General features: G+C 36.1%; 1 protein-coding gene and 1 pseudogene across 20 annotated transcripts in view; one reads left to right on the top strand and one right to left on the bottom strand.

Annotated features, from left to right (window-relative positions):
- DLG2 (discs large MAGUK scaffold protein 2) overlaps positions 1 to 25,309 on the top strand; it is a 2,157,409-nt gene that overhangs the window by 1,266,264 nt on the left and 865,836 nt on the right. The gene's annotated exons all lie outside the window — the stretch shown is intronic.
- LOC110568452 (large ribosomal subunit protein eL42-like) lies at positions 1,867 to 7,511 on the bottom strand (annotated as a pseudogene).

Raw genomic sequence — 25,309 nt, 5'->3', positions numbered from 1 at the left:
TATGTTTGTTGGCTTCCTGTATGTCTTCTTTTGTAGTGTCTGTTCATATCCTTTGCTAGCTTTTGAATGGGCTTGTTTTTTTCTTGTATATCTGTTTTAGTTCTTTGTAGATTCTGGTTATTAGCCCTTTGTCAGATGAGTAGATTGCAAAAATTTTTTCCCATTCTGTTGGTTGCCGATTCACTCTAATGACTGTTTCTTTTGCTGTGCAGAAGCTGTGGAGTTTAATTAGGTCCCATTTGTCTATTTTGGCTTTTGTTGCCAATGCTTTTGGTGTTTTAGTCATGAAGTCCTTGCCTATGCCTATGTCCTGAATGGTTTTGCCTAGGTTTTCTTCTAGGGTTTTTATGGTGTTAGGTCTTATGTTTAAGTCTTTAATCCACCTGGAGTTAATTTTAGTGTAAGATGTCAGGAAGGGGTCCAGTTTCTGCTTTCTGCATATGGCTGGCCAGTTTTCCCAACATCATTTGTTAAACAGGGAATCCTTTCCCCATTGCTTGTTTTTGCCAGGTTTGTCAAAGATCAGATGGTTGTAGATGTGTGGCGTTGCCTCCGAGGCCTCTGTTCTGTTCCATTGGTCTATATCTCTGTTTTGGTACCAGCACCATGCTGTTTTGATTACTGTAGCCTTGTAGTATAGTTTGAAGTCTGGTAGTGTGATGCCTCCAGCTTTGTTCTTTTTGCTTAGAATTGACTTGGCTATGTGGGCCCTCTTTTGGTTCTATATGAAGTTTAAGGTGATTTTTTCCAGTTCTGTGAAGAAGGTCATTGGTAGCTTGATGGGGATAGCGTTGAATCTGTAAATTACTTTGGGCAGTATGGCCATTTTCACAATATTGATTCTTCCTAACCATGAGCATGGAATGTTTCTCCATCTGTTTGTGTCCTCTCTTATTTCGTTTAGCAGTGGTTTGAAGTTATCCTTAAAGAGGTCCTTTACGTTCTTCGTTAATTGTATTCCTAGGTATTTTATTCTCTTTGTAGCAATTGTGAATGGCAGTTCATTCTTGATTTGGCTCTCTTTAAGTCTGTTATTGGTGTATAGGAATGCTTGTGATTTCTGCACGTTGATTTTGTATCCTGGGACTTTGCTGAAGTTGCTTATCAGTTTCAGGAGATTTTGGGCTGAGACAATGGGTCTTCTAAATATATTTACATTTAGAAGTATATTATATACTTCTATATATACATATAATAAACTTCTAAGTGTATTATATGTTATCTGCAAATACAGACAATTCGACTTCCTCCTTAGACTGCTTTTTGAAGGCATTTGCTTTTTCAAGGAATAATTTTTAGTAGATTCTGAGTGCTAGTACTGAATTGAGCATGAGAAATACAAGTTGAATTAGATAGAGCCTATATTCTTAAAGAATTTCAACTCATGTGGTGTCTATACTGTATCTTTATATTTAAGTTTAGTTTCTAGTAGGTCTTGCTTTTTTATTCAATCCATCAATCTTCACCTTTTAATTGAAGAGTTTAGACTACTTATATTTTATATAATTATTAATATGCTAAAATTTAAATATATTGTCTTGCTATTTGCGTTTTACTGCTAACCTCTGTTCTTTTCTCCCATTTTCCTTGATAACTTTTGAGTTGAGCCTTCTTACAATTCCATTTTAGATCCACTATTGGCTTATTACCTATATTTTTTCTTCTTTTATGTGGTGTCTCTAGGGTTTATACAATTTATCAGAGTCTATCTTTAAATAATATTATACCACTTCACATATAATACTAGAAACTCACAATAATATACTTTTTTTGCATAAGAATATCACTGTATTTATTTTCCTACAGGTAATTTTTCTACGGTTTCAACATTTTCTTCCCAAAATTAAAAGAAAAATATCCCAAAGTTTAGAAGTGGATCACTTGGCCCTTTCTCTTCTTATCTCCTCCCAGTTCAAAATGCTTGCATCATCTCTTAATGGCCAGCATCCTCTTGCGTCTGCAGTTAGGCTCAACACATTCCAGCCTGAGCACAATCTTCTTTGTGGTCTTAGCCTTCTTCCGGAAAATCGACTTTGTCTGCCCACCATAGCCACTCTGCTTCTGATCATAGCACCTCTTTCCCTGGGCATACAAGGAATCCTTGCGCTTCTTATACTGTGTCACTTTGTGAGGCTGATGCTTGCCACACTTCTTACAGAAGGTTCTTCGAGTTTTAGGTACGTTGACCCTCTTTGCAGAAGGGCTGGTCTGTCTACATGATGAAAACTAGAAACGGTGTCTGAGACCCTCACTTCACGCAGTTCTCACCTAACAGGAAAGGGCAATAATATCCTTTTAACTCTGCACATGCCTCTTGTGTATAATTTTATCTGTGTAAGTCATATAATAGATTTTTATCATTTTTGCTTTGAATCATTTATATTTTGAAGAGACTATTAATGAGACAAAAATAGAAGTACCTGGATATTGATCATTTCTAATATTCTTCATTTATTTGTTGTAACTGTAAATTCCATGTATAGATAAACATTTCCTCTGTTGTTATTTTTCTTTGCCCACAAACCTTCCTTTGACATTTATTGTGGTACAGATTTGCTGCCAATGAACATTATAAGCTTTTGTCATTTTTAAATGATATTTTTGCAGGGTATAGAATTCTACATTGACAGTCCTTCTCTTGTAATACTTTTTTTTTTTTTTTTTTTTTTTTGAGACAGAGTTTCACTCTTGTTACCCAGGCTGGAGTGCAATGGCGCGATCTCGGCTCACCGCAACCTCCGCCTCCTGGGTTCAGGCAATTCTCCTGCCTCAGCCTCCTGAGTAGCTGGAATTACAGGCACGCGCCACCATGCCCAGCTATTTTTTTGTATTTTTAGTAGAGACGGGGTTTCACCATGTTGACCGGGATGGTCTTGATCTCTTGACCTCGTGATCCACCCGCCTCGGCCTCCCAAAGTGCTGGGATTACAGGCGTGAGCCACCGCGCCCGGCCTCTTGTAATACTTTAAAGATGTCACCTCATCTACTGCTATATGATCTGAATAGTTATTTATGAGGAGGAGTTGCTGTCATCCTTTGTTCTTCTGTATGGAAAGTAAGCTTTTTCTTTTCTGGCTGCTTTTGAAATTCTTCACTCTATCTTTGGTTTTCAGCAATTTGTCCATGATGTATGGTTTTCTTTAGGTACATTCTGCCTGGGGTGTTTGAGCTTCTTAGATCTGTGGATTTCTAGTTATCAAATGTGGAAAATTATTGGTCATTATTTCTTTAAATAATGTTTCTTTTCCTTCCCACTTTCTAGGACTCCACTTGGTATCATTCAGCATATCATTGGCAGTCTATTTTGTTCCAGTCTTTTGAAATCTCTGTTTTAAACAGTTTCCATCGTTATTTCTTCGAGTTCACTGGTTTTCTTCTTTTGCAGCATCTTCATCAGTGGCTGATCCCATGTACTGTATTTTTCATTTTAGATAGTCTTTTTTATCTTTATATGTTTCATTTGGTTCATTAAAAATCTTCCATTTCTCTCATCATACTCTTCATCTTGTTTATGTTTTTCTACACATTTTTTTACATACTTCAAGCACATTTTAAAAATTCACTTCTTAAACATTCTTACTTGCCTATTTTATTATCTTTGTCATTTCTCTATTAATTGATTTTTTTTCCTAATTATGGGTCATCATCAGGAACTGATTACATAACTCACACTTGCATCTCTCTGTCTCTTCATGGTATTCATTCTTATCCTTTAACCCTGGTATTATGCCCACAGATTCTCCCTGCCATGGCTATCCAAAACTCCAATTTCTGATTTCTCAATGCATTGGAGAAACTAGACTCTGTTTGGGTCCCATATTTCTTTCTCTTTCCTGAAAACTGCCTCCAGTCAGTAAGCTGGAGCAATAGTGGAGCTCACCTTATTTATTTCCTTTCTCTGATGGATCATACAGACATCAAATGACTGAAAATTGTTGAATCATATGTGTTTTTCTTATTTTCCAGTTATTTATTGTTATTGGGCAATTTCCCTAGTAGCTAATTCAGGAGGATGTGACATCTTAGTTCAGCCTTGAAAGTAAGGTAGGAATTTGGCCCTCAAATCAGATTTAATAATGTATTTGAATTTAGCCAGTTTCCTTTTCTGTTCCTTTGATTGTCTACTTCAAACCTTTACTTTTCAAGCCTTCTACCCATATAATCACATTATTCTTTAGAATTGAACTTCTTTAAAAAATTGAGATAATTTTGCTATAAAACATTTTCTCTCTCCTCATATTTTCCTAATATTAATCTCCTGTCACAGGCATATTTATTTTGTTTCCTTTCATTGAAAAGATACCTGTTCACCTGCATGATTGATTTCATCCCATTAATAGTTTTGGGGTGATGGGGTAAAATTACACATTTAGAAACTAGAATAGATTGCATTACTAAGCTACCAATTGCATTTTCTTTGTCTAAGAGCTTTAGAAGCTAATTTTTTTCTCCAAAGAATTAACTCATTAAATATATCAGAAAATTAACTGTAAAATTTAAATTAACAGAGTTTGATGAACTGAATTGCAAAGATTTAAAACCAAGTGTATTACTGTGGAGAAAGCATAATAGGATAATCTATTATCTTAACAGATTAATGATAGGATAATCTATTATCTTGGTGCAAGGAGTCATAGGAAGCTCTAATATCCTTAAGAAGAAAGGATGTCATTTTATTCCTCCCTCAACCATAGGAAGGACTAGATAAATTGGAGTAGAAGCCCAAAGTGTAATAAGCACTATTTTTGACATCACTTTAGGAAGAGTCATTTGTAAGAAACCTTGGGGATTTCCTAAAACATGAGAATTGTTTGTTCTTAGTTTCATAAGCTCTCTGAAAGTCATTGAACTTTTTTTCACTTGAAAAAGCTAAATTCCAGATACCCTAGGTAATAATTTTTAGATCTCATAACCTTTGCTAATAACAATAAATATGTCTGGAAATGTATTAACTCTTTCATACCTTTAGGGCACCATTAATGAATTTTAAGCCAACCAATTCCTCAGTAATTCTGCAGTGAACCAAAAGAATTAATATATGTAGCAGAGATGGAGTGTTAAGATTAAGGGTAAATCTGCTTCATTGAGATTTGCTCAGAAATACAGCACAACCAAGGAGTTAACAGATCAGAACAACAGCATATTGATTCATTTCTCAGTTTTACCATTTCTTTAGAATATATTTGTTCCTCAATCGAACTTAGAGAAAATTTATAATTATACAAAAAAAAAAAAAAGAATATGTTTAAAGGTTTATTCAGTCTAGTGAGACATATTGTATTGTAAATGAAATTGTTTTCTTGGCCATGGAGATTAAATTTTGGGTTCAGATATGCCTGGGTTTAAGTTCTAATTCTTCTGCCTGTTGTTATATATACTCACATGCTCATGTCTTCACACCAACCTGACATAATGTATCTCTCCCCTATGAAACTGAGAAACTAGGAAGAACAATGTAAGAGAAATGATATGGTTTGAAATCTTGGCTTTCTTATTTTCCAGCTGCATGGCCTTGGATAAGTTGCTTAATTCATAGGTCCCTCAATTTTTGTGTGTGTGTAGAAATGAGATTTGGAGGTTAATAATGTCTGATAGATTGTTGTTAGGGTTTAATGAGTTGTTATACAGCAAACTTAGTATCCAGTAAATGATTATTACTTTTTTGTTTTAATAATATTACACATAAGTCATTCATGTATAAAACTGAGTATGTCCTATTTGTAAGAGCTGGAACAGAACGTTTCCTGACACTATGCCTCACCTCTTCACTGTGTTCCAGCAGCCATTTAATATGTGTGTGTGATAATAGCCAGGTCTTCGTTCCTGGATGGTTAATAGAGTTATTTTTCCCAATAACTTAGAAGTTACCACCTCAGAGTTACCACTAGCTTCCCCAGGGCTTAATTTCAGAGGTGTTAGAGTTGAAAACAGGGAATCATTTTTATCTACTTACTACATGGCACAAAGAAAGAAAATGAAGGCATGGAAATTCGTTTCACATAGCAATGAAAGTAGGTTTGCTTTTAGTCCCAGCTCCAAAATATAAAAAAGACTGGGACTTGCTGTTTGACGAAGATAGAAGTTCTGAGAACAGGTGCCCTTACTGAGCTCAGCATCATCTGATAGTAGCTTCAAACAATGCCAAGTCCTAATGAGGGCTGCATTTAATGAAGTGCCACAGTCAGCTTTTATCAAGGCCACTGCAAAGGGGATAGCTGCAGAAATGATTTAGAAAGTGCGCTTGAGTATGTATGTGTGCCTGCACATATGTATGTGTTTGAATGATGGCTGAAATGTTGAGTACCTTCTGAATGAGCAATGAAATACTATATGCAGCAGATATTTGTAGATTGGAAAGCACAATGAAAATATGAGTAATTGTCATCACTAATATTACAGTAGTATTATAAAAGTATATTTAGAATTCTTTTTATTTCATTTTTGTCTGTTTCCAAGTAGGTTTTAATTCTAGGTGTGGCCAACTTCTAGAAAATCATTACAATAACTCTCCTGTACATTAAGAAATTTGAGACTGTTACGTGTTTCATTTAATGCCTTTGTTTAAAAAATGATTTAAAAATAATTCGTTTTTATTTGCCTTGTTTCTTACTTTTACTAATAATAATTTGAAAAATAATACTTATATTTAAAAAAGAAGCAATTAGGAATAGTGTGGCTTTGTTGTTACTGTGTTAAATTCAGTTTTTTATTTATTCATGTCATTATCACATTTACTCACAGATCTCGCATTCTGCCCCCTCTGCTTTCGGCAGTACAGTTTATTCGTTCATTGAACAAGTAATTCCTAAGCACCTTCTGCATGGGCTACATAGACCCTGGGGACACAAGCACTGCCATTGCTCTTAGACATAAAATACATAATCACTCAACCATATAACATTAAACTGATAGGTTCTGTGAAGGAGAGGAAAGCGCTGCAGTGAAAACGTGTAATAGGACTATCTGACCTGGTCAGGGAGGTTCCTGAAGGCCTTCCTGAGGAGAGGAAGATACACATGGACTTGGAGTCAGAACATCTGTGTGCCTTTTGATACATTATGTTTCCAAGGCTTATGGTGTATACCTCACGTGTTGATGTGTGGGTTAAGTGAGACAACAGGAATTGCCTGCTATGTCTCTTATCCCTCTGTAGTTCACTATTACATGCAGCCAGAGCTATCTTTTAAAAAAGACATCCAGACTGTGTTGTGTCTCTTCTCATAGCCTTTGGGTGGCTCTCTCTCAATCTCAGGTAAAATCTGATTCCTCTGGAGGCTCATGAGACTTCAAATCAATTACTCTTTGCTCACCTCTCCTACCTCACCTTTTACTCCACCCACATTCTCTTCTTTGCTCACCCATTTCTCATCACTGCAACTCTTGTACTCTTTCTTGATCACATCAAGCCAAGCTGATTTCCACTCAATGGCCCTTAACCTTTCTAGCAATTGCTCTTCACTCTTTGGAATAGTCCGCTCCAAATATTCACAGGACTCATTCTGGCACTTCATGTATGTCACTTGCTGAAATGTCATCTTTTAAAAAATACTTTTCCAGGTCCCTTTATCTAAATTACCTCTTTCTAAATTCGTTTTCTACCCTGGCATTGTCTGATCCTCTTTCCCTTAATCCTCCTTCAAGCATTCTTTATAGAGGTTATTGATAATAATAATTATAATAAAAAAGCATCAATAATACTATTTATTAATAACAATATTTGCTACTTTCCAGACTCTCCTTCAAGCTCTTTATACCTTTTTAACTCATTTAGTCCTTAGTATAAATCAGAAGGATGATGATAATTAATATCATTTTATAGGTAAGAGAATAAGGCACAGAGCAGTTATGTTACTTACCCAAAGTCACACAGTTAACAGGTGGTCAAGTAAGCATTGAAGGCCAGATAGTCTTGTTTCCAGATGCCGTACTCTTAACAACTATGTTCTGCTGCCTTGAGTTTTTTTGTTGGTTGGTTTGTTCTCTGTTTTCTTGCTAGCATATACACTTCATGATTCAGATCGTGATGCCTCACATATGGTGGATGCTCAATAAAGGTTTGTGAATGAATAGTAGTACGTCAAAGCATTTCATTCAGTGCCCAGCAAAAGCTGGGCTTTATTATGTACATTTGTGGTAATTACATTTTCCTGCTATAGAAATGGATAGATGGCTTTCCCCACCAAAACGAAAAACAAACAAACAAAAACTGCGTCTGAAGCATTCATCTTAGGTGCTTTATCCCTTCTCTTTTAACGCCCTGTATCCTCTGATTGTGTGAAACTTCCCCATCTTTCTACTTTCGTCCCTATGTCAGGTCCTCAGAGCTCCCTTAATCATTATTCTCTTTGAAAATGATGTGAACTTTTCACATGAAGTATTGACAACCTAGTTTTGACTTAGTGATACTTCAACGGGATTCTAACTGATCTAACTCAGATATAACATTCAGTAAATATTTATTGAATAGTGACACATTTGGACACGATGTAAGATACTGGGAAAATCAGGTGCAAGTCATCTTCTGTCCCTTCGGGGTGCCCTAGCCCTTCTCATCTATCCTTCAGCATGATTTTTATACAATGTCTCATCTTTAGTGGCTTTGAGAGGAAGGTTCTTTATAATCTCCTTTGTTGTTATTACTATTTTGTTCATCTTACCTCTTCCCATGCTCCAATTTTACTAATGACTCTAAAGCTGTAACTACAATTCTTAGTCTATTTGGGCTGCCGTAACAAAATACCGTAAACTGGGTAGCTTATAACAACAAACATTTATTTCTCAAAGTTCTGGAGACTAGGGAATCCAAGATCAAGCTACCAGATGATTTGGTGTTAGGTGAAGGTCTGCCTTGAGGTTCAAAGACGGTACCTTCTTGCCGTGTCTTCACTTGGCAGAAGGGGCAAGGCAGTTCCCTGGGCCCTCTTGTATAATGGCACTAATTCCAATCATGAGAGCTCTACCCTCATGATCCAATCACCTCCCAAAGGCCCCACCTCCTAATATCATCATCTTGGTGGTTAGAATTTCAACACTTAAATTTGTCAGGGACACAACTATTAAACCTACAGCAATAGTGGGTGTCTGTTTTGCCTTCCTATAACCTCTTTCTTCCTGTCCTGTGCTTCTGTCGTCTCGTCATCACTTGGCTCTTCTATTTGTCCTTCAAATCCTAGCACAAGTAGCAGCACCTCTAAGAAGCATTCACAGGTTCTCTGTTGCCAGAACATCCTACTCATGCTTATGTCATCTTATATGATCCTATTTTTCGGGGTGGGAGAACAATACATTGTGAACTAAAGTATGGCTTATGCATTTACCATTCATTCTCATAAGACATTACCTTGTGAAGGACAGAAGTCATGCTTGCTATATCGAAGATGTCCAAAAATTGGTTATTAAAAGGAGGCAAAGAAGGTAATGTCCTTTTTTTAATGTTCCATACCCTCTGATGTTGTGAAACTTCTCCATATTTCTGCTTTTGTCCCTACTTTCAGGTCCTCAATGCTCCCTTAATACTTCTCTTTGGAAATGATATGAACTTTTCATGTGAAGTGTTGACAACCTAGTCAAACCCCATTTGACTCAAATTGATGTAGTGAGCCTAATTGTACAATAACCAGCTTCACAACTCTTTAGGGGGCTGGCTCTGGGTCGCAGAGGTGGGTGATGTGATGTGATGTGGTAGATCTAGGGTTTGGCAGCTGGTGCTGAGGTCTAGAGCTTCATTCTCTGCTTCTGTACTTCTAAGGCAACACTGCTAAGGAGTCAGGTAGAGCAATTTTTTACAGTTTATCAGCTTCAATAAGAAATATTCATATTTTAAGCAAATAGCGTTTTTCTTATCCCTGACAACAAAGTCATTCTGACAGGAGGAAAATGTTCTGAGAAAAAAAGTGTAATTTCTTTCTCAAAATTAAGAAATTAAAGGTAAACATCAGGGGAGAAAAGGAGACCATATGAAGGCAAGCATGTTTTTTAGTTTAAATTTACTAATGCAAATTTATTGCTAAAACATTATATATAAGCAATCTAATACACTTTATAATGCACACGATTAACAAATGTCTACTCAATACTTAGAATACATTGACTACTTGATGTTAATGCGGAGTTGACTCCTGAAATCTTCCACTTTGGTACATTATTATACATTAGATTCTTTTTGATGTTATGATATTTTACTCAGATACTAAAGAAGAAAATATTTACTTTCAAATACTTTCTTGTGGAATTGGAATAATGATTAAATCAGCACCTTCATTAATTCAGATTTACTGAGAACTTACATTGTGTTAGGTGCTAATGCAGTAAGAAGCAAACCAGGCACAGCCTCTGTCCTCTTAGAGGTAATTTATTTATTTATTTGGTTATGATTTTGATTAGTGCTGTAGTGGAGAGGAATGAGAGTTAGGGGATCTTATGCCAGTTTTCTGACCAATCAGGGAAGTTGAGGAAGATCTAACAGAAATTAAACCTGAGTAAGAATCTTAATGATTAGTGGAAGTTGGTTAGGTAAAATAAATGATGAAATTGTGGGAAAATGCTGTTACAAAGAGAGGAATCAGCCTCTGCAAGCATTCTGAGACAAGACAGAACACAGTCCGGGTGGCAGAAGAACAGAAAGCCAGGAAGACAAGGGAAAAATGATAACAAAAACATACCAAACATAACCTTGAGGACAACATTAAGCATCTGAAATGATATTCAAATAGCCGTAATCACCATTTCAAAGTTACTAAGCAGATTTATATTTTATAATACTATGGCTGCTGTATGGAGATTGGTTTGGAGGAAAAATAAGCGCCTTGATCTGGAGGGGAAGAAATATGACCTATAGAAGAGGAGGCCTTAGATTTTGACTAGCAACAAAAGTAAGGGTCAAGCAATAGAAACAACAAACATTTTGCTTTCTCCTTCCATCCTCCCTCCCTCTCTCCTTCCCTCATTCCTTCCCTCCTTCCCTTCCCTCTTCTCCCCTTCCCTCCCTGCCACTTCCCTCCACTTCCCTTTCTTCTTTCCTTTGTTCCAAGAGCATCCTAACTATAACATCAAGAATAATTAGGAGGAACTGAAGACTGAATGGAAGGAGACAAAATAGTTACGAGCCATAATTGTGACTGGAACTAAGGTGATCGCATTAGAGATGGGGAGGTGAGGATAAATTCAAAAAATATTTTGAATATGGACACAACGGTACTTGGTGACTGATGCATGTGTGGAGATGAGGGAAAGGAATGTTAAGAATGATTTTCAGATATATGGTTTGTGCAGCTGAGTGAAGGGCAGTGAGATTCACCCCGAGAGGCAACACTACAGGAAGAGTCCAGGTTTAGGTGGAAGAATGTGAGTTCAGTTTGGGATATTTGAAGTATTATGTGTCTCTAAGTCTTTCAAACTGTGTTGCTAATCAAATCCTAAAACTGTCCATTGGATTTATGTATTGTAGAGATATTTGATAGCCTTAAGACAAGTGGTAAAACACACTTGGCAGTAAGTTGAGGAGCAAGTGAGAGGTGATAAAATGGACAGAGTAGAGTAAACTCTTTTTGAGAAGTTTGTTTGCAAATAGGAGGGAGACACAGTGATATCTGGAGAGAAAGTAAGTTGAAAGTGGGATAAATACTTGAGCACATGTAAGTGCCCATGAAAAAATACCTGCATAATGGAAGAACTTGAAGAATCTGAAGATGGAAGAGTAATGTGTGTTGTTAGGAAGGCATTAGGATCCAGAGAACAGAAAAAAGGAGTACAACTCTTCTATGTGTTCTCTTTAGCCATTCCTGAGATTTAGAACTTAAGACAAAAATAAAAATAATTTGTGAGCACCCACTGTCTGCCATCCATTTTTACAAGGCCTGCCTTTCTCTTCCGTAAAGTTCCACAGAATCTGTTTTAATAAACAGTTGCCGGGTGGCATATTACCCCTTCCCAGAATTTCAGGGGGTATTACCACAAAGTTATTTTAAGACATTAAAAATATCTTAGTGCCTCGCGTAACCACTACTTATGCCAATGAATTGAGCCAGCAGATAAGCAACAATGTGTATATTACAAAATGGCAGCTCCTTCACTTACACCCACAAATCTCCCACAGGAATCTTTTTTTTTTTGTGGCTCACCCTAGCTTGAAACATGCTAGAAACCAAATTCTGGGAAATGTAATTCAGCCTAGCCAAGTTGACATATTACAAAATCACAAAAACAACTTCATAATTTCACTTGGTTTCACTATGCATTTTATTCTTGCTTTCATTCCCCTCTCTTCACACATAGAGTCACTTAATAGTGTCAAGGGCTTAATATATAATACCTCATTTAATCTCCACAACAACCTTGTGGTGTGTGTATTATTTCCCCTATTTATAAGGAAACTCCTTCTCTTTCCCAAGGTTCCTGAGCCAGAATGTGGTAGAGCTATAATGGAAATCAAGGTTTTAGGACTTCTAGTTTGGCCCTTTTTCCGCTAGTGGGAGAAAAACAATGTACTTCATACCATGATGCAGAGCAGCAGGGGGAGAACGTCTTCTTTTGGTTGGTGGGAACCCATCTTTGTTATTTCTCAGACTGCATTGCCTCATTTATTTGAAAAGATTGTATGAATCAATAAAACTTACCAAAGGCAAGGATTATGAGAAAATATCATGTGGTTTAGGCACAAAGATGGAAACTACCTAAAAAAATTTGTTTAAGACTCCATCTGAAATTTAGCAATCTTAATAATTTCAGCCCTAGAAACATCTTGGCCAAGAGCTTTCATTATTGAGAACTATGACTGCATTTTAATTACTATATGGATTTATATATGGGGCAGAGTACATCCATCCTCCTCCTCCTCCATCGTTTCAGTCTGTTCTAATTAGTGTTTCAACCTAAATCTGCTGAAGCAAGGTCCTTTTAAGTCTTCCCCTCATGCCAAGAATTGGAATCACCACTTTCCTGAGATTACTGGCAAATTAATATTTCTGCTGACTACTAATTTATCAAAATTACAAGTTCTTTCAAAGGACAATAAAGAGACCAGACTTATGGAGTATCCACCATGTTCCAGACTCTCAATTAAAATACTGTATATCAATAGATAAAATACTATTATATATGTTACAGACCCATGAAGAATGTACCATTAATATTTTTTAAGGTAAAAGAAATGAAGTTCAGAGAGATTAACTGGCCAAGGTAGTTGGGTTCTGAGCATTATTTATTTATTTACATAAAGTTTATATGAGTATGTATATTTGCCTCTTATTTTAAGAGATTTTAAATTATTTTATAAATATGAATATAATGCATGAAGAAAAATTAGAATAAAATTAGGGGAAATAATTAGAAATATGAGAGGACCTGGGTTGAAAAATAGATGAAGTCAGGGGAGCACCATTTGTAGAAAGTATGTCACAGGGATCCCCTGTATTTACTAAAAGTAAATTAAAAATTTAATCCTGGGTTAATTTTAGAATAAAATGAAAAAAAGAAACCATGATAAGTGTTATCATTTACAATTGCTGTAAGATTTTAAATAAACATTTTTTTTCCTCTGGAGAAACATATATTTTTCCTGGAATTTAAAGTAGAGAAAAAATATTTCCTGTTGGTCCTCACAGCTAAAGATCTATATAATGGAGTGTCCAGTACTCTCCAAAAAATGAAATCCTTTAATGCAGGTAGATGGGCTGATGCCAAAGCATGACTCTCTAAAAGCAATTCTTTGCATTGCAAAGGGGAAGGATAGAAATAGAAAAACATTGATTTGGTCTGACAGATTGCTTTCTGATGGCCTAGATTAATTCACAGATAGATTTTAGAGTATCTAGAAGACTAGATGAACAACAAATTATTTAGCAAATATTCCATTAATACCATTTGTTCAGCCAAATTTTAGTAAGTATGAAAAATGAAATGGAATAATAGATTATATCTGCCGTGCAAAACATGGCGGGTTATAAGTAGAGCCATATTCCTTAGAAATCGCCCAAACAAGGAGTAATAACATTAGGGAACATTTATTGAGTAATTACTATATGCTAGCTGTATAACTAACTATATGCTAAATGTACCATCTAATTTCAGTCTCTCTAGTTTCTCAGGAGGGTTCAATAACACAATATTGACAATGGCATGAATGGAAGACCATTCCATGTCTTCATGGTGGTTGGCTGAAGGAACATCTGTGGTCAGGGGTAGGTTCTCAAGATGTCCTTGTAGGTAGATCCTCTTACATGGATGTGGATGAGTAAGGCCTCAAAGCTCTACACCGTAGAGCAGTGGTTTTAAATACGTTTTGTGATACTTACCGCTTTGCATATCTGATGAAATATATGGAGCCGATTTCTGGAAAAATGCAAATGAACACAAACGTTTTACATGTAATTTCAAGAGATTCATGAAGCCCCTTGGACATTCCTATGAACCTCTTCAGGTTAAAAACCTGTTGAAAAATATGGTCTTTGTCATTTTAGCCTGGATTGTTTTAAGCCAGAATAATCAAAGATTCATCTTGGCAATATACATATTTTAGAGGCAGGGTCTCACTGTGTTGCCTAGGATGGTCTCAAACTCCTGGTCTCAAGCAATCCTCTCTGCCGAAAGTGACAACACTGGTGTATATTTGTTGATAACTGTTTCCTCTACAACAATTAGTAGGCCCTTTTTTTAGTTAAGACTGCTCAGAATTTATGAAGATAAAATTATGCCAGCTACCTATGAAGGATGCCTATAGTCACTGTAGCACATGGGTCATGTGAGAGCTGCGGTACATGATTATGCAACGCACAAGAGTTCTGCATCCAAGGATGTATCATTCCCATTGTAGATACCATAGCTTTGTATATTTCTCATGACAGTTTTTAAGCAGTGATTTTTTATTAATAAAATCTGGCTTTTCCAAAGGATTGAAGTAAAATGGAGAAGAAAGTATGCCTTTTTCAAATTCATTAAAGAAAAGATTTTATGGGAAATAATACCACAGACCCTACAAAGCTGCAGAATTTTATCTGGTTACTTAAGTTCAAGTCAAAACTCAAAAAATGGTGGGGAGGTGGAGGGGGTACCCATAGTACATCCTGCTTTAGACACCATACTTTTGGAAACTATTTTCTGACTCATCAGTATTCTGTCCCCAGCATCCCTGGCTTACTAATAAGATGAAAATCTAAATAGTGTTTATAATAATTTGGGTCAATACTGAGATCATGCATTTAACCCACCACATGAGGAATGGCTAAAAGAACTTGAGGTTGTCAAACAGTTAAAACCAGGAGGTAATCTAATTGAGAACTTTTTCCAAAAAGTATTTTCCATGTGTATTAGTTTGTTAGGCTTCTGAAAAAAGTACCCCTAATTGGAGGCTAAAGCAATGGAAATGTGTTGTCTCACAGTTTCAGAGGCTGGAAGTTCAACATTCACGTGTTGGCAAGGTTGGTTTCTTCTGAGGACTATGAGGAAGCTCTGTTCCATGCCTTCTCCTAGCTTTTGGTGGTTTGCTTGCAATCCTTGGTGTTCCTTGGCTTGTAGATACATTATCTCAATCTCTTGTTTTTTTGTCGTCATATGATGATATTCCTGTGTGTGTACAAATTTTCCCTTATTTAAGGATACCAGTTATTTTGGATTAAGTTTCACTCTAATGACCTCTTATACTGACTACATTTACAAAGTCTCTATTTCCAAATAAGGTCACATTTACAACAAGTACTAGGAGGTAGGACTTCCACATATCGTTTTGGGGAACACAATACAACCCATACACCATGTGTGCCATAGAAGTGGAAAACACTCATTATTAGAATCCCCTGTCATAGCTTAGCTACATGCATTAGCATATTAAGGGTTTGAGAAATTCTGTAGTAAACAAACCTAAGTTAGTTATTCCAGAGTTCCCTGAATATTAATCTCCCTGGCATACCTATAAACATCCCATGGAATATCTTTCTTTTTGGATAGAAGAAAAACATAGACTTGAAAGAAAATGTGTAGAATTTAGAGTGAGATCTAGAATAAAATTTGAATTCTGTTGTTTCCTAACTGCCTGACCTTTGGCAAATTACTTAACGTCTTTGAGCTTTATTTTTCTTCCTTAGTAAATGAATGTAATTATTTCTACTTAATAAGTTTGTTAAATAGCACTAAAAAAGAAAATAATTTACTTATGCTAAATAAATTATTTACCATAGGTACAGGGCTTGGCACATGGCTCAAATATAAGAATGATAAGAATGATAAGTAATAAGAGTGACACTATATGATATTTTTTGAGCATTTACCATGTGTCACATGCTTTCCATAATGCTCTCACCTGTGTTAGCTGTTTTAATCCTCATAACAAGACTGTGAATGTTATTGTTGTTCCAATTTTTTAGATGAACATGTCGAATCTTAGAGATATAATTACTTCCCTAAGATCACAAATTATCAGAATGGGGATTTTAACCCAGATACTTTTGGCTATAAAGACTCATAAACCCTTATGCAATACGTATCAGATAGTGATGATCTAGGCTACAAGCAGCAATGTGCCTAATAGTGACAAATAAAGATTCTTTTTCTCACATACATACTGCAAATTTTGGAGGTAATGTGCCGTTATTTCAGGGCTGACATCTCTGTAAACATCGTGGCCTTTTAGTTATCACAAAATGGGCTCTGCATCTCTGAACATCATGTACTATTTCAGCACAGAGTGCTAGGAATGAGTTCTTGGGAGGCATCAATAATGTCTGTTTTATTTGTCATGACCACAGAAGCTTCCAGATTTTTCCTCCATGTCACAGAATTCTGCTTTTAGCTCATTGGCCAGAATTCAAACATATGACCACATATTGCTGCAAGAAAGACTATAAATAAAAACATTTAGCTTTTCCAGAATCTATAGTGGAGATAGTCAAGGGAGAGGGTTGAGAATACCTTCCACATACTACCTCTGATAGCTTTTATTTTGTTTTTTTTTTTCTCTAGAAGGTAAACCAAATATCAGTGGGTAGAATTAACCAGGAGGAAGCTATTAGATTAATAAAAATTATAAGTAGAACTGATCAGCAATGGAAAATTTAAGTAAATGGCTTACTTTGTGGTCATGACAGTTATCTCGACATAAAATGTATTACGTACCTTAATATTCTCAAGGGGTCACACATCCAAGAGGTCATTTACTTTAGTCTCTTCCCCAACCCTAGTGCATTTATTTATTCAGCAGCATCCTAACCAATTACTGCCAAGCTTCTGGCTGTGTACAGCTGGGTGATACTTTCCATATCATTCAAAACTCATTAACAGCCATCTACTAGAGAAGTGACTGGTCCCCACATTGAGATGATGTTTTTATTAGATGACCTATGTGACCTTTTTAGCCCTGAGATAAACCACAAAATAGCCGTTTACCATAATTGTTTTTTTAAATATTTTCTGCAATTATTTAGTGAAATGACTATCCTAGACACATAGAACATTAGAGAAAGAAGTCTTGAAAGGCATTTCATAGTGCAACATCCTGTTTTACAGATAAAGACACTGAAACCCAAATTTTCAATAGTAGAATCAAATGAAAACTGCAGTCTTCAGTCTACCCTCAGTAAGATAAATGGAAAGAGCTCTTGAATTAGTTTCAGATCTAGGTTCAAATCCCAGCTTAATCATACGCTAGCTGAGTGACCTTCAGCAAGTTAATTTCTCAAGACTTCTGCTTACCACTTTTTTTTTCTAGCTAACTTTCATAAATGTGCTGATACCTGCTATATACCAAGCATATATAATATTTAAGATGTGAAAATAATTAAGACACTATGCTTAATTTGGAGGTGCTTATAAGCTAGAGTGAAGGGAAGACCTGTAAATAAATAAATAAATGAAATACTTTTTAATACAGGTATAAATGCAAGGGAGCCATAGAGAGGAATGGTCAGATCCATCTGAGAGTATCAAATGAGTCTTTGCACCATATGACTTAACTGAAAGTCTTGAAGGAAAGAGTGTTAGAATTCACCTTGGTAATTAGTTTCAGAAACAATTTCAAGACTAAGAAATAATACATAAACACATACTAGTTTTTATTCACAAAAGGAAAATACTATAGATTTCAATGACTGCTTTTATAAATAGAAGAGATAACACCTTCAGAAATACTGTTTTCTTTACTGCTTCTTAACCCACTGCCTTTTCCTTTACACCAAAGGGTAGCAAATGTTTTCAATAAAGGGTCAAATTGTAAATATTTTTGGTTTTGGAGCCCAGACAGTCTCTGATACACCCATTCAAGTCTGCTGATGTAGGAGAAAAGCAATTATCAGCAATAAGTAAACAACTGACCCGGCCGTGCTCCAATAAATCTTTATTTGCAAAAACAGGAATTGAGCAGGTTTTGGTCCACAAGTTGCAATTTCCCAACACTTGCTCTATACCATGAAGCCTCACAGTTAATCCAACTCTGTTATTACAAAGTACCAGAGAAGGATTTTGACACCTCAGGTAAAAAGAAAAGGAAAGAAACATAGATTGTGACACCATCTTCCCCTTCAACATGTGATTCTCTCTGTAGGAGGTAGGAATCTTCATGTGACTCTTTCTCTTGGAGTCTAACACCACCACTATCAGTCCAATTAAAAAAATATAAAGAAGGTTTTTATTCTAATTCTGTAGGCTGTTGCAAAATCTAATAGGGTAGAAAATTATTAATAGTTTGGGAGTTTAGAAGTAGGGTCAATAGCCTAAAAATCTTAAATATCATAACTTAAAAATCAGCCTTGAATATGCTTTGTTAAGGGCTTAGTATTTACTCTTGTACAGGACTTTTGCTTTACTCCAAAATGTTACTTTCACATTCTGTAAATATACTGGTTTCAAAATTTCCAAATCCATGTTTCACATACAAATTGCTGCAGTAATTTTCCAAGGTCAGCATAAAATTTGTTCTGCTGGCCCACATTTGGAAAGATGATCTATGGGAAAACAAATGATCTGGCTGACATTTCTCTTCTTTCTTTTATTTTCATGAGTTTGCATTTGCAGTACTTCTCTCAAGGTAATTTCTAATGCAATTGGACCCTCAGCCAAAGTGAGCTCTGGTTAGGGATCTCAAATATTATATACATAGCATTAAGATTGCATTGCAAAGGATTCAAAAGTAATATAATGAGGCTTGAATCTCTCTTTTTTTCACTTCGGCTTTTATTAAATGTACAAAAGAAATATTCATGTATTTTACCCTCTATAATCCAAATAGTCCCCAACCTGACCTTCCATACAGTAGAAGAAATAATGATGGAAATGCAAAATGTAATAAAAATGTGAAATTGCCTTTCTGATGAGGGTTCAGCTAGCTATCAAGTAATTTTTAACTCTGAAATTTTGGTAACTTGCATAATAACCTGGATATCTATATTCTTCAGACAGGGAAGCTTAGGTGTTAAAGAGTCATTGGGGGATGGCTAGGGAGGACTTTGAACAGATAAGTTACTGCGATTAAGTTAGAAGAAGGAAGTCTTTTGTTTTCAGGTAGAAGAGAGTTTGAGATGGACAAATGTGTTTCCTTTAATAGGTGGACAAGACAAGTTTGTCAATGTCTGGTCATGCTTCACCAAGCTTTCAACCATCTCCGACAAGAAATAAATATGAGAGCTCTGAGTTGGTTCTGCTTTCTTCAGTTTTCTTCCATTAGGAGAGGTGTAGGTTTAAGGGTAGTCATGAGAGTTAACAGCAATAATGGTAGATAATATGCAGTGAACCCTGTGTACACTGCTCTCAAACCTTTACTTCTATGAACTTAACCTATCCAAAAGCCCTCAAAGTAGAAACTGTTATCACTCCAATGTTAAAGATCGGCAAAAATTAATACAGGCATTTTACACACAAGGTCATGTAATTAATAAACAGCAGAGGCAAGTTGTGAACTCAGTCTGGCTCCAGTATCTGTTGGCTCGGTCATGTTACCTCCTTCCTTTTCAAAGAGGCTTCGAGCTGGACTCTGTTGGTGTTGGTTTCCCAGACTGGCATTGATGTTGTCTTTATTTCTTCATTCTTCTCTAGCTTCAAATAAATATTTGATAAGCTGTACTTTTTGAAACATAAAGTAGAGATCTTTCCATTCTGTCCTCACTCTGCATGAATGTGGGCACATCACTTCACAGGTGGCATCATTTTTTTTTCTTCAAAAGGACATAACTAGGTAACTAGACAGGAATTATGCTGATTTCTCACAAATAATGTAAATAGTTGGTATTCAATACTTTATGTGGAAGGAATAATATTTAAGACAATTTTTTTATTCATGAATGTCTATTAGGAAAAAATGTAAATTTTAGGCTATATTAAATAAATTCAATTAGGTGGATATAATAACAGTGACAACAATAATACCTTCACCTTAAATTTTTATATATGTTACCACTCTTTAAAGTATCGTTATAACCTATACCAATCATCCTAGAAGTTAGGTAACAAAATAATTACTCTCGGCATTTTTTGAAGCACAAAATCAGATAGAAAAGCATTTCCCGCCCACCACCCGTTGAACACTTCTCCAAATGCTCCAAGTGTGTTAAACATCTGAAGTTTCCACTAGATTTCAAGCTCCACAAAGACAGGGAATGCTTCTCCTTTCTTCAACTACATCCCCAGTTTCTGGCAGAGTTCTTGACTAAATAGCAGATATTTAACAAATAAGTTCAACCAGTGAATGACAAGAGAAAGCTAGTGACTTGGCTTTGATGAGAACAGTTGACAGCATAATTCAGGGCTTTTCTCTCAGGTTGGGAATGTATTATAAACTTTGTAATAAATATGCCTTTGTAATATATAATTATAATAACAACTATAATCAAGCTTGAAACCTTTACACACTGGCACAAGAATTCAGTGTGATAAGCATTTGTTCATTCTAACTTTTGCCCCAGCTCTCTCTTCTCTTCCTGGTGAACGTCTGTTGATTCATCCAATCCGTAAATGGGTTACCATCTCTGCAAAGCTTTCTCTTCTCCAGACAGTTATTTCCTCTCTACATTACTTGCCACTAACCTTTCTCATTGTGTTTGTGGCACTGTATTGGCATTATTGCTCGGTAGGACCGCCTTCTTCACTAGACTGAAAATATCCTACAGGGCATGGCATTGTGTCATCCCGGGTGCCTGTTATCAGGAAGGGATCTGAAGCATCAAATTCAGTTGGAATGAGCACAGATTCCAAATTCATAGAATTACCTGATTGAGATTTTTATATGGCTTTATTATAACATGTTGATATTATCATTGTTGATGCCAAGTCCTATTTCACTATTTTAGATCGAATAAATATGTTTGGCGTTGGTGTTCCCAAAGTCTTTCTTTTCCTTGAACCTGTTGCCCATATATGTGCTAAGTTTAAAAGATGTTTTCTGAAAAAGTAATTATAAGCTAATAATAAGAGCTATGGTTTGGGGTAATGTATTGTGCTAAATGCTTTACATACATGTGTACATTTAGTCTTCATAATCAACCTAATAGGTAGATATTATAATATTGACCCCAAGGCAGTAAAGGCTTTACCTTGGACCAAATGATTATTGTGCAGTTTCAACAGATATTCGAAAGACAGTTTATTTGGTATTTACCGTACTCTCCATTCTACCTCTGATTCACAAATTATTAAAAATCTAACACCCATATTCTGTAAAAAAGAGGGGAAATAAATAGCAATAGTTTAAAAAATAAATTCAGCTTTAAACCATAGCTCTTTCCATCAGGGGCCCTAGATCACACCCCTGCCATATTAGTACTTATTTTTGAAATGTAGGTGGGCATCCCATTCTGGTTCTGGCAAATTGGAGAAACAAGTAGGTAGAATTCACATTTCTTGCTGATTTGGATCTAGAGTCTGCCGTTAGTGATACTCAAAGCTCTTCGGGGAGCTGCCTCCAGAGTTAGCAGTTTCCTGGGTGAGCTTCAAGTAACACAACAGCCAGCCGGCCCATCACAAAGGCACCAGGCCTTTGGCCCAGAGGTGCTTATAAAAAAGTCCAGGTTAGGACATCGTATATGTTAGAACTGGTAGAATGGATGATATGAACTAAGTAACTGAATTAAAGAATGTGAATCCTTTCCGTTTGACTCCAGACATCATATCTCTTCCACTAAAATTGTTATTCCTTCAGAGTTACGGCATGTTATTTGTAAAAACTGCGAATTTGAAATTGTGCTTTGTTATAGTGCGTCTACACACAGGTTAGTAAGGCAGTCACTAGACATTATTAAAAAGGGGCACAGAAATTCTGTGGCTCTGTGCCTCCAGATTCTGCCTGATTGACACTTCACTACCATTGCCCAAAGGCAAAACACAAGGCCATTCAAAAATGACTTTTTACTTTCTCCCTTACCTCTAGCAGTGGGTTTATCTGGGGCTGAGGAGCCTTAAGGTAAAGTCACCCTTGGGCAGCATTTTCTTGTTAAGCAGTGATTCTCAACCCTTATTACATATGGGACTTAGTGGGGAATTATAAAAACTACAGATAACTGAGTATATTTCTGAAATAATTAAATCATAATCTCTGGGGAGAGAGTGGCATTTTTTATAAGTTTTCAAACAGATTCTCATGTGCAGCTAGGTTAAGACCCACCTAACTGACAGGAACTGGTTTACGTGACCTTAATGCCAACAAAAATAGGCATGCTTATTTATTTCAGTCAATTACCTTGCCATTTCCACCATTTTTCTCTTTTATTAGTGATTAGGCAATTTGAGAATTGCCTAGCAATTCTCACAACTACCACCACCACCACCATCATCATATGTTAAGCTCCAGTGACGCAACTAGGTATTAATATATATCTCAAGAGAAAGTAACTCTTCAAGAATGGTATTACGAGAACCCCCAATAATGAGGAAATTGAAACTCAGAGAAGTAATGATCTCACAGCTACTGTGCAATGGATTAGAGACCTCAAAGCCTGAACTCCCTCAGGTACTCTCCTTAGCAGTTGTAGGTTCCTTTGAGGTTGGGGACCTACCTTAGCAGTTGTTGGATATCCCTTAGCCTTATGTTGCTCAGAAATATTTGAAGATACTCTTGTATTTTTTATTCATCTGGATAGAATGTACTGTTCTTCCACCTAGTTCTCCTTCAATCATGCCAATTCCACTGCTTATATCCTCAACCATTCCCTATCTCCCATCTCTTTCAAGCAGCTATAATGCTTTCTACTTCATTCCAAGAGTGCCCTCTTTAACACTAGCCCCATACTTTTGATTTTATTTCTGTATCGTTCAGTCTTGCACCTACCTCCTGACACATGGTGATAACCCTGAAGTTATCTCATGGCCAAGCATCAGTGATTTTGTTTCCTTGCATGAAGCAAGAAGAGTACAGACATTAGAGTCAGACATACCTGTTTCAGACCTGATTCTGCTGTTTACGGGCAAAGCGTCCTTGAGATCTACTCAAGATCTCTGAGCCTGTGCCTTTACTAGTAAAACCGATCTGTAAAATGGATCACAATACCTACTTTTCTGGAGATATATGCATAAGTTTCCTAGTATATGGCCTGATTCATAGATTCTAGGTAAGTATGTATTTTCTTTTTTCTCTATTTATGACCTCTTACGTCTCTGTATGAGAAGTCATACTTAACCATCACAATGATTGCTGCTAAGTTGTGGCATTGCCACTGACATTTGTCTAGTGATCATTTATTTCCCTAGAGGAGCTTTAAATTCAGTTTTAAAAAATACAGTGCGTACAGCAAAACACTGGGGCAGTGTGGACAATAGAACTTGGATATTAAGGCAGCTGGTGGGGTTTCGTGTTAAATGCAATTTTAGATTATTGGCTGAGAAATAATCCTAGCGTGCCTCCTTTGATATTGCCTTCTCTAGATACTACCAATCAGCAAATAAACCAGGCTCTCCTGAGAAATACTTCATTATTTTTCTGTACATTTTCTCTGTGACCATATTTCTGGCTGTGTTTACTTGCTAGGGGTCTTTCTGTAATTGGATTCAAACAGTTCAGCAAACATACTAGTCCCCATGCACACACAAGCCTGATCTCTAAGTAACCAGTGTGACTCTTCGATGGATATATGGCCAGGAGATTTACTGATACTGAAGAAATTAAATTCCCCATAATTATTTTTCTATATTTTCTGGAGAGCAAAAAAGCAAAACAATTCACATGTTGCTAAAATCTAGCTTGTAATCTTCAGGTCTAAGAAGTACATACAGCAACAATGCTCTATGAGTAAAAATGAGAAGTTTTTCCAAGGGGGATTATTTTAATGAGGGCTGCTTCCCTGGGGAGATGCTGAAATTCCAGGTTCCAGAGTTCAGCTCTGCTTCCTAAGGGATGATCTTGATAGACTGTGGAGGGGACACCACAGAGTCCAGGCTCATTCTTAAATTGGAAAAACTGTATATCATTGCATGAAACGGAGATGAAAGAGATGTTGTCATAAGATATGTGCTGAGAACTGACAGCAGGAGAGATCTTCTTCTTAAGATTCCCTGCTCTAGGATTTTCTTAAAAATAAAGAGAAAAAAATAGATGAACAAATACCAATAAGCATTTGATGAATATCCACTGCATCAGCTATAGAGAATAAAAAGTTGCAAGCAATTAACCTTTCTAGATCTCAGCTTTAAGTATAAAACGAAAATGATGAACAAGCTCTATTTCAAAATGTTACGTTGAGGGTTTGACAATAATGGTTGTAATAGTTGCTGGCACATTATTATTTCAGAAGTGTAGGCCCCCTTGTCCTATTACTTTTGCTTTCAACACAGTTCCAACAAGTTTTATAATCTAGATGATCGGTGCATAACCCTCCGTCCTCTCAGCCTGATAGAAATACAAAGAAACAGTGTCGTGATACAGAGGAAAAAAGAAACGCTATAACCCTCTATAATATGTAGATGCACATGCTCAAGATATAGAGTTCTTGAATATTTAATGTAAATGAAAATAAACCATTACAGTCTGTGCAGACATCACTGTAATTTACAATAACATGTTTGCCATGAATGATTCTAGTGAGCAAATCCACGTTTACGACTAGTAAAATGATTACTACTATGTGTTAAGGATCATCATGTATTATTTAATTCTCATACGTATACTTCAAAGTGTGTATCATAACCAGTTTATATGTGAAAAAAACAGAGGTTCATAGTTGTTAAGAAACTTTTTAAGATCCCAAAGGGATTATCTAGGACAATTTTAAAGTGTTTGGAAAATTTACTTATTGGAAACTTCTAATTTTTATATCCCAGAAAAAAAATGAGTTACAAAGCCATTTATGCCATTTAAAGCCAGTTATGTATAAAAATTTTCAGAGAAGAGAGTGAACAAGTTACCTTC

The sequence above is a fragment of the Aotus nancymaae genome, unplaced genomic scaffold, assembly GCF_030222135.1.
Source record: "Aotus nancymaae isolate 86718 unplaced genomic scaffold, 86718_ANA_hifiasm-v0.15.2.pri h1tg000059l, whole genome shotgun sequence".
Classification (NCBI taxonomy): Eukaryota; Metazoa; Chordata; class Mammalia; order Primates; family Aotidae; genus Aotus; species Aotus nancymaae.
Note: the sequence above shows the minus strand (reverse complement) of the source record. Positions and strands in the feature narration are given on the sequence as shown.